The 11,039-nt window shown below is 41.8% G+C and overlaps 1 protein-coding gene across 3 annotated transcripts in view; it reads left to right on the top strand.

Annotated features, from left to right (window-relative positions):
• cdc42se1 (CDC42 small effector 1) overlaps positions 1 to 4,623 on the top strand; it is a 66,593-nt gene extending 61,970 nt beyond the window's left edge. For 2 of the 3 annotated variants that reach the window (XM_083646688.1, XM_083646687.1), the window contains exon 6: positions 876 to 4,623. The gene's annotated coding sequence lies outside the window, so the exon portion shown is untranslated. The remainder of the gene's footprint in view (positions 1 to 875) is intronic. The other variant, XR_014553185.1, reaches the window with a different exon arrangement.
• The last annotated feature ends 6,416 nt before the right edge of the window (positions 4,624 to 11,039 follow it).

The raw sequence follows: 11,039 nt of genomic DNA, 5'->3' as shown, positions 1-11,039 counted from the left end.
TGTATGTATATATACATATATATATATATATATATAGAGAGAGAGAGAGAGCGAGAGATATGTATGTATACGATTTAGACGGACAAGCCCGTCTTTATTGTCACACGGTTACACATCAACACATGCACGGAGGGCCACAAACACACACATGCTGACGGTGGCCGGTGAAATTTGCCTTCTGCATTTAACCCATCCTGGCTTTGTCCTTTCCTCCGGGGGGCAGGCCAGGAGCAGTGGTCGCTTTCTCGTACAGCGCCCAGGGACCGACTTCGGATGTTGTCGTCACTGGTCGGATGACGATGACGATCTGATCTTCTGCATGTTTTTAATGGGGGAGGGGGGGGTTATATACGGAGGAACCCCCCTGGGGGAGCACGGGGAGAACATGCAAACTCCACACAGACAGAAAGGCCCTTACGACGAGATACCCCACCTGGGCAGTAGGCACTGAAGATATGGGGGGAACACAACCACAGCGCCCGCAGTGTCCCAGGCGAGAATCGAACTCAGGACCTTCTGACTGCGAGCGACAGCTCTACCACTGAGCCACCGTGCCCCGTATATATACATACATACTGTATATATACGTATATATGTATGTATGTATAAAGCTTGCTTGTTAACTCTACCTGGTCTCTCATGATTGAAATGTATGTATATATACATATATATATATATATATGTAATATATATATATTGTATATATGGCCTTTGAATATGGATATGGATTTTACAAAACGTCTATGGGGAAATCATTAAAATCCTTTGGGTCGTATGCCTAACCCGGAGGATGGCTTTACTCACTTACTCACTGTAGTGTACATTAACCCTTACATAGCCACTTCTTCAGTTTATGCCCTCAATTTGTGTTTCAGGAGTCAGCCCAGACATGATGACATCCCCTTCAACCTGCCCCACCCCTCATCTCCTGTCTGATGGTTTGATTCCTCCGCTCACCATCCACTCGTCTCTGCTGTAGTGTCTCTGAGCAAGGCAGTGACTGATCCCTCCTCTGCCGACGTGTCTCTGAGCAAAGCAGCGACTGAACTGAACCCTCCTCTGCTGACGTGTCTCTGAACAAGGCAGCGACTGAACTGAACCCTCCTCTGCTGACGTGTCTCTGAGCAAGGCAGCGACTGAACCCTCCTCTCTGCCAACGTGTCTCTGAGCAAGGCAGCGACTGAACCCCAGCCCGTCCTATTTCTCCACCATCTGCTTTAACGTCTGTTCAATAATTTCAATTATTGGAAAGAGCATGACTCAAAATGGTTAACAAGCGAATGTTCCATTGAGTCGTACGTCATCATTCCATTTTAGCAACTAACAATAAAAATTTGAACTTGACCACAAAATTAAAGTTATTTGTCAAAGGTATTTGGCAAACAGTGTGGCTAATTAACACTGTCAGGACATGACTCAGAAACAGACAATTTTTATTTCATATTATGAAATAAAAATTACAAAATACACTGGAAGGGGTTTCCACACACAAAGGCAAAAACTTAATCTCCCAGCATGCCTTTCAGCCCCCTTCTGTAGCAGTGCTGCGTTGAAGTCTCATCGCTTCGGAGCGTTCAGGAGTTTTTATCAACCATAAACAAAGCGCAGCAGATATCGCAGGCTTTCCCTAAGTACAGTCAAAGAACTTACATCGCCAAAAAGTGAAAGCTAATCACTCCCTCCGGGATTTTTTGCTGTTTCTTTTTTTTTGTACTTTCCTCAAAAATTGCATTACAATTTGCAAAGTTTTATGTGATTTGTTCAGTAAAATTGCAAGAATTCCAAGTTGACAGGAACAATTTTGACCTACTGTTCTAACAGTACTACCTAATCGCAACCTTTCTCAAAAATTGCAATACAATTTGCTAAGTTTTGTTAAGTTATATATATATACATACACACACACACACACGTACACACACACGTACATATGTATATATATATTGCTGTAACATTGTGGTAACTGGCAAAAATTGCGAGTTGAGGAACCTGTTTTGCCTTTTTTGCGGGGAGAAATCGCAATCGGGAATTTTGAAAAAGTGCAAGCTCCCCCAAATATTGCGGAGATGGGTTGAATTCGCATTAATTATTGTGATCACAATTTCCCGGAGGGACTGGCTAATAGGTCATTCCATTGCAACATCAACGTGCAGCTCAGCAGAACGAGGCCTGCGCCATGTTGGACTGAAGGAGACAACCATAATGACGGCAGTAAAACGGCCCGCCTATAAAGTGCCATACAAATATACGTCTACCGAAACAGCCTGTGGTTTTCTTCGGTCCAAAATGACGGCAACGCTGTTGTCAAAAAAGTCCCTGAGCTTCTATACTCTTTGGTAGAGCTGATAGTCTCAGTGAGAATAGAAGCCATGATTTAGTTTCTTGGACTGTTGGCATCAGTGCCGCCATGTTCGCCGCCTGTGTCAGCTAGTGAGACAATCAGCAGTATTACGATATACTGTACATGGGAAAAAATTGCAAGCCGCAGCAAATATTGCGGAGATTGCTTGAATTTGCATTAATTATCGTGATCGCAAAATGGGACTTCATACTGTATGTTCTACATTCTTACATTACAATGTTTTTAAAGAGGAGAAATGTAAAGCATATTACAGAAGTGTTTTTAAGGTTTTCATCTGACTAATAATTACCGAGATAATATCTTATCCAGCTCATTTTGGCCGTGATAATTGTACTGTGATATGTTGATATTGGCACAGATCTAGGTAGTTTGGTGTTGTTTACGGTAAATCTGGCGCGACGTGACCACGGCGTTGCTTCCCCCTCCACAGATGACATCACTGTGACATTACTGGACTCTGCTTCGCTCTGTATGGAGACGAGTGTTGAACTCTGGACTGACTGCAATTTCAATATTCCTTTTAGAAAAGGATCAATAATTCTTAGTTTAAATGTTCTGAATTTGTACATTTTTGTGTGAGTTTTAGACTTAGGAGGTGTACTTCTGTTGTTCTGAATAACCAAACTGTGGCTTGGGTCTCCCGCTTCTGGGTTCTGCATACGACCTATTAAGGGATTTCATTCCCCATTCATTTTTCCATAGCTGTTTCGTAAAACCCTTATAAAAAAAAATTACTTTGTCAAACCAAGCGATTCAACAATATTTAGAATTAGGAGAGACCATAGAACATTTCACACAGACCAAAAAAAAAGAGGGATTATTTTATTTTATTTTTGTCCACCTTTTTTCCGTATGCAGAACCCGGAAGAGGGTGTGATTTTGGCACTCTATAAAAGATGGCCTAAGTGTCTCCGCTTCCTACCTCTATACACAAGTGAAGCCAAAATATCTGTTTTCAGCAAGCGGCCAACTTGCTTATGTGACATAATTTGGAGGCGGATTCTGCACAGTAGAGTCGGGCTGAGCCTCCTCAGCCGTGCCGCCGTCTGACAGAGGTTTGAGTGACTGTCACAGCCCTTTTTATATCATCAAATAACTATTTAAAAATCACACCCAGGTGCTGAAGAAAGCAGTACAGACAGACACCACTTAACCAATTTTAACTAAGAGAAGACAATTGTCGAGCTCTGTCAACTGTCGAGCAGAGAAATCTAAAACTGTTGATTTCCGGGCTGGCTCCAATGACGGGGTGGGTTGGGGTGGGCCTTAAAAAACCCTGACCCGCGCATCACTAGTACTTTGATTGTTTAGTTTGGCTCATGTCCCATCCACTAATATGGAGGGGATAGGATTTATGACCTATACTGCAGCCAGCCACCAGGCAGCGATCGAGATGTTTTGGCTTCACTTTTGAGGAGCTGACATGATGTCCATCTTTTATACAGTCTATGATCCAGGGCTTCTGTCACTTTTCTTTTCTTTTTGCAAACAGCCGAGGAAAACCCACTGCAGGATGAGGGGATTTTGACCCCCAAAAAAGTTGAAGGATACAGCTTCACTGCTTTTATGTAGTTCAAGAAATGTAAATCTCGTCTCTCACTTTCTTATCAGCGGCGGCTGTAGATCAGGAAGTAGAGTGGGTCGTCCACTAATCGCTTTGGATAAAAGAGGTCAGTGGTGCGATTCCCGCCTCCTCCAGTCTGCATGTCGAAATGTGCTTGGGCAAGATACTGAACCGCAAATTGCTCCCGATGGTGTGCTAGCACCCTGCGTGGTAGCCTGCTGCCATCGGTGTATGAATGGTTGAATGTACCTACTGATTGTAAAGCGCTTTGGATAAAAGCGCTATATAAATGCAGGCCATTTACCATTTATCAAATTATTGTTACGCTTTTTTTTACTGTTTATTGAAAATGTTTGCATTATTGATTTGATTGAATATGCATTATTGTACAATCCCATTCTGAATAGAACATTGCCTAGTTGGTATTTTATGAATGCATCTGTTGGTAGTATTGATTGATGGCCTTGAGCCGTGTCAGGTCTTTCCTGGAGTTTCACAGCAAAACACCGTTGCAGAATTCTCCTAAACAATTGAAGTGAATGGTGACCAACTTTCACACGGAAAAACAACCGAAAAAGAATGCTTCCATATCACCTGGCGTAATCCAAGTCTCCACAAGCCCTGAGATGTCAAGTTGCCTTGAAAAGACAACATTTACAGCCTGTTTTTAGCTGAAATCTGCACTGTAGCCAGGTGCTCGAGCATGAAGGGGAGTGGCTACTGTAGCAGGATACAGTGTCTCAAAAGCCCCTTCTAAACATGCAGTGAACTCCTGATCATAACCAGAAGCTAGCCGGTAGATGCTAGCCCCCTTGACATCACTGATGATGTCACAATGAGAATGTAAAATATCGCTGTAGTAGCTCCGCCGTGCGTGGATTTCTTTAATTTCTTTCTCGCATTGCACTCGGTCAGGTCCCCCTAAGCGCACTCCCCAAGTTTGAAGTCGATCCAAACAATGGTTCTCGAGATACGCGAAGGACAGACGGAGAGACCGACAGACACTGCCGGAATTATAGGATAGATAGATTTGTCCGACACGCTGAAATCTGGCGGGACATGTTGACCCGAAACCCTGGCGCAGTCACTCGATATACTCGTTCTTTTAGTTTAGGGATGCCCAATCGGTAGATCGTGATCTATCGGTAGATCTCGGGCCTTCAGAAAATCCCAAATGTATTATTTCTATTTTTAATGCATAAACTAAATGCCACTCATATATAGATGTAATGTTAAATAAATAATATATGCTAAATGTGCTAATATGTAAGTGGGGCGACTAGTTTTATTTTTCGTGGCTCTCTTCCTAAAAAAGTTTGGGCACCTGTGTTTTAGTTAATCCTTAGTAGGGACAAATGAGATGGGAGCTATCAATGTTCCCAGGGTTCAATGTTCCCAGGGTTCAATACCAATGTTTCCTCTGTCCCCCCCGTGGTAGAAAAAAAGCTGACCATTGCATTAATCTCCATGTCTGGCTGAATATGATCATAAGGTTTATATCCACTTTGACATGTATCACATCTCTTTGCTAAAGCTGTGACAGGGGAGCCTCTGACAGGGCCGTGTTGCAGCCACCCCCTCCTTCTGGAATGCCCTCCCCAGTCACATCTGACAGGCCAACACTCATTGTCTTATCTCATATCTTTTCAAGAACAACATAAACTCAAAACATTTTTTTTCACTGTTGCTTTTGACCTATATAATCTTTTTTCTCTCATCTATTTTAATATTTTCCTCTCTTTATTAAAGTTGTTTTGTCCTGTGTTCGTAAAGTGTCTTTGAGCACGGTCAAAAGCAACAGTGAAACAGTGAACAGTGAAGTGCTAATGTAAAGTAATAATGTTCTGTAATATTCTAATATTCTCACATTCATATGTGTGTGTGTGTGTGTGTGTTTGCAAAAACGCGTATCTCCGTTTGGATTTTTTTATCATCTTATATTACTAGCAATATCGCGTGCTCGAGTCCTAGGCTCGTCCGCTACATGGGCTCGCGGCCTTCCCCGCCCTGCAGCTCGCCCACTGCATGTTGCATACGCAGCTCGGTCGCTACGCGGCCTCACCTGCTGTATGACATCACTGATGACATCATCACGGATGACATCACTGATTACATAATCACTGATGACACTGAACTGAACTTAAAGGCCGTGTTTAGAAAACAACAGGCTCTGCATAAAATGGCAAACTGGTGTTGCGTTCTCGCATTTGATTTTGCATTTATACACAGCGTTTGTGATAACATTTTGCTTGCAGACTGAAGCCACAAAAAACTCACAGCAGCGTCAAGTGAGCCAGAATAACATTGAAACTTCTGGTTAAAACCTTCACAATAATGGTAATTAAATAAACTAATCGCGTTATTGATCCATCTTGCAACGTTTTTTTACATGTGATCCGAAATACACAGGAGACATATACAACACAGACAACTAAGAGTCAATTTTAACACCTAGTGAGTTGACGGCCCTGATTTTTATTTACCCAGTTATAAATGACGGCTTTTATTTTGAAGGTAAAAACGCCTAGCTTCCTCTATTCTGTCTATTTCTAACGGGCTTGATTTTAGGTTTGTAGGATAAACTTTAAATGAGTTTTCCACACGATAGAGTGACACAGAAGTCACAAATAATAAACTGCTCCAGATCGGATTACAGAATAAAAGCCCTAAAGACCCATAAAAAAGACCTGTTTTCTTTGCAGCACAAATGGGACTTGAGCACATGCGCGATTATACGTTGGTGCACTGGCTGCATGTGCAAACCCTAGTGGCCAGATCTTCTTTTTTTTTTTTTTTTTTACCTTTTATTTATACAGGGGGAGTCTCACTGAGAGCAATGCTCTCTTTTTCAGGAGTGCCCTGTTCAGAATGTGTTGTCATATCCTACTATAGCATTCAGTGTCTCCTATACAGTTATCTATTTGTGGAGGTACACCACAATAGATTTTGAGCACCACAAATAGATTTTGACTGCCACATATTAATTTCAAGTAGTTGACTGCAAACACCTGCTTTAGGAGCCCAATAGATGGTGCTCTGAGGCCCACCAGTGGGCCACGGTTCAACACTATCATGCAGATAGAATAGGCTATATAAGGAGACAATTATTTTTTCATCACTGTAAAGCCACAGCATAGTGAAGAGGATATTAATTAATGTGATGTGTGTAGTTCTTCATATCTACTAGCCTCTTCATTTTGCTCTCAGAGTGCCCCAGATTAATGCATTTTATTTTAAAATTTACAAAATTTCTTTATCCCCCCTACCGGAGTAATATTGACTTCTGGGTGGTGCAACCCCTGTTTGGAAGGTCTAGTGTCGCCTATGCTTGAGCAAATGCATCTGGCCGTGAGTTGTCTTCAATTATTTAATGCGGGAGTGATTAATAATATGTGTGATGTTAGTAGCGGGCACTTAACGCAGATTATGTGTTTTTAGCAAATTATTATCGTGTTTGTTGAATACATTCATTGTGCCAAAAGGCTGTATTGGGCTAGTTCAATGCTCTATCATTGTCTTCCATAGACCAGAACTGCGTCGCGTCTTCAAGCGCCCAGCTCCAAGGCCGCGCCCCTTTTTAGGGGAAACCCACCATAGTAAACGACGGTACAAGAAGCCGAAACCACTTCAAACAAACTATTTAAAACGGTTTAATTTGATAGAGATATGCCGAAGAGTTGCTGTGTTGTTATAGTTTCACTAACAATAAAAAAAACAAAAAACTGGTCTGCGATAGGGTAGGCGTGACACCGTCAATGTGGACGATGCATGTAACCTGGTGGAAACTGGATACAGCGTTCATATAAGGCAAGTACCTCGTGTCGATGTATCTTGCGCATTCTATGGCCGGCCGAGTTGAAATATATTGTCATGTCATGGTGTCTTTGGGTCATTTATAAAGGAAATTAATTCTGTTATTTTTCTATAGATGTTTTGGGTACTGCTATTTTACATTGAAGTCAACGCGAGTGGCTTGTGTTATCCCCTAAAAAGGGGCGCGGCCTTCAAGTTTTGCAAATTACCCGGATGTGCTGTTCTGGTCTATGGCGAAGGGGGGCTGTGTCATCACCTGAATTGCGTTTCACCACGTTACACAGCGACAGTGAGGGCGGCATTATCCAAGAATTCCACTCTGGGACCTCTTTTCACTTTTTTGCATTTTCAAGCCCCAAGAACGCCGTTCCCGTGTAAAAGGAAGTCACTAATGCAAAAAAAACTGCCATTTTATGCAGGGAGCGTTGCCGTGTAGTAGGCTACTCAAGTCCAAGAATTGGTGTGCTCAACTTAATAGCCTAGATAGAGTATTTTAATCCGCACAGCAGCAGTAGGCCTACATACAGACGTGTTTCAGCCTGTGGCTTTCCTCAGTGTTAAATGAGAGAATGGGATCACCTTATTTTTCAACGCGTAAGTAAACGGTAGGCGGGACTTCCGTATTTGGCAAGAACATCCGGTTTGAGAAAAGTCCGTTTGCGCTAACGTTATAATGTTGTACATGAGGACCTCCAAAAAACAATCAAAATGGAAATGGCAACTTGGTGCTACACCCTCAGACTATTAATGAGTTGGAAGATGACATGAAGAAGTGGCGATGTTCATTCTGCCTGGCTCCTAACCGCAGCAAACGGCCGGGTGCTCCTGTATAAACCTGCAGCAGCGATCCTATATTGAAGGTAGGCTAGCTAATGTATAGTGTTCACAACCATAATAGCCTATAGCTGTCGCCACCTTGTGACTGTTATTGAGTAGTTCGGTAGTCTGTTTATTTCACTGAGCTAGCTGTGCTAAATGTTTTGGGATTAAAGTAGGCCTACAATTTGACATCAAGACGTGAACTGAACTGTTTGTTTTGTACAGGACTGGACTGGGGAGCTGCAACCTGTTGGCCTGGGCTCCATCTGAGAATGTCATCATTGCCATTGGATGTTTTTCTTCACTTCTACCTAAACTCAAGTCCTATTTTACTTACATGCTGCTGGAATGTAGATGAGTTCCTGTCTGTCCCCATGTAGCCTAATGCTATAGTTCCTTGGTCTCTGTGTTTTACCTTCTAATAGTAATTGCAATGAATTTCTAAAACTGCAGGGCAGAGTAAATATTTATTTCCCAATTATACATCATATTTTACCCAACCCCACCTAAAAAATTGACAGTCCCTTAAGGTCATGGCTGACCAATTTGGGGCCGGGGGGCCAAACTTGGACCACGCTCAGTTTGTTTCGGCCCTCCATGGTTTTGAAAGGGGGAAAAAACATGGCCAATATTAGGCTACTTACTGTCTTGCAGAGAGTATGGTGGGCTCATTTTTAAAGCTAGCTTGATGATACTTTCACCATATGAAACTAGAAGACCTATTTTAGGTTTAGAATGTAGATTGTCTATCAAATACAAATTTAATGTAATTTCAGATAACGTCAACATTTATTTTTGGCCCACGGCCCATCCATCCAGATTAGGCTACTGTTGGCGCTTAATAGAAAAAAATGTGGGCACATCTGTTCTCGATTGTTTAATTTTAAATATGAGAGTTGTACAGTGTATATATGTATCATGTTATGAGTGTATGTTTTGCTTTGGCCATGGGAATGATACAAATGAAGCCTTGTTGAAAACCAGCCTGCCTTCATGGGCACCTACATGTAGGTGGTTTTAAGAAAGGTCTTTTTAAAGAAAAAAGGGAGGCATTCAGGATCGGCACTGTCATGATAATGTGATTCAGACATGAGTCTGTTACTGAAGGACTGTCTAAAGTTACCGCTTTTATTCACATCAGTCATTTGATTTCTGCTGCTGTTTCTGCCTGGTGCCTATAATACAGCAGATTGATATAGGTCTACTCAATAATACCCGCATGTGTTTTTTGCGAGTAGGAGTGTAAACTCAGTCTAAATTTCCAAAATCCGTAGGCCTATTTAGATCATAGATTTAACGTTAGAAATATAGGCTCTCAATCAATCAACACGGTGCAGGCGGCGTAGTTTTAATTGAATTAAAAAATAGCCTATAAAAACAGCAGATCCGTTGCACACAGCTTTGGAGACGTTTGTGGTTCATTTTTATGCAGGTGATTTAGTGATATTTCTCCACGCAGCATTCAGCATTCAGCTGCAATCAGTAGGGTCAAACATGCTTTGGAGCAAATAAAAATGCAGTGTTTCCCATACATAAAGGAATTTGTGGCGGGCCGCCACAATAATATTTTGACCGCCACAATAAGATGTTGACCAATTTTTTTTTTTTTTTTTTTTACAGTGCACCTGAACGCAACATGCAAGATATCCGCTGAATAAGTGTCCAATAAATGTTCATGTCATTGTGGCCAATACTTCTGTTATAGCATTTCAGTCTGGAATATGGAATATCTTTCAATAATCTATGATTTAGCTGCTAAATTGTCAAATACCGCCATCTGCTCGCTACCCAGGCACTTATGTATGTACTTAACCTAACTAACTTAACCTAACTATCCGGTGTGCACAACACTGTCAGCATAAACTCCGGCTGACACCCCAAAAACCTACAATCCGCTACAGAAAAATGTATATTGTTTGTTTATTAACTGGCCCCTCGCCTTCTATCATTTCACGAAAGTGGCAAAGCAAGTTGAGTATCCCTGACCTATAGGGAGAAATTTAGTTTGTCATTGTAAACCCACAGCACAGTAATGATGACATGTTCTTCATAGATCTAGCCTTTTAATTTTGCTCTTAAGCTTTCTCAAAGTACACCAAATTCATGCATTTTACTTTAAAATGTTTAAAAAAATCTTGCGGGGGGGCATGCTCCCGCACCCCCCTAGGGGGTCTGCGGTCCCCCACCACAAATACTCAAAATCCTGTGGGAAACACTGAAAATGAATACTTCACGCTGGAGGAACAAACTATAATCTTAAGGAAATATGAAGAATTCAAAGATGAAGGCTAATAAAAACCAAAGGCAACACTGCTGCATATAATAATCACAGAAAGGAGGGCTGGCAAAAAATGCAGATTGTCTCAAAGCGTAAGTTATTCAGCTTGCTTGATTTCGCCACCGATGTTCAGCATCTCCGTTGTGCACACGGTACGCTTTGGAGACGTATATGATTAAATGGGTTTTGGCGGTCGCAAAATA

Source organism: Poromitra crassiceps, assembly GCF_964638095.1.
Source record: "Poromitra crassiceps genome assembly, chromosome: 11".
Lineage (NCBI taxonomy): Eukaryota > Metazoa > Chordata > Actinopteri > Beryciformes > Melamphaidae > Poromitra > Poromitra crassiceps.
This window is presented reverse-complemented; position numbering and strand designations above follow the sequence as displayed.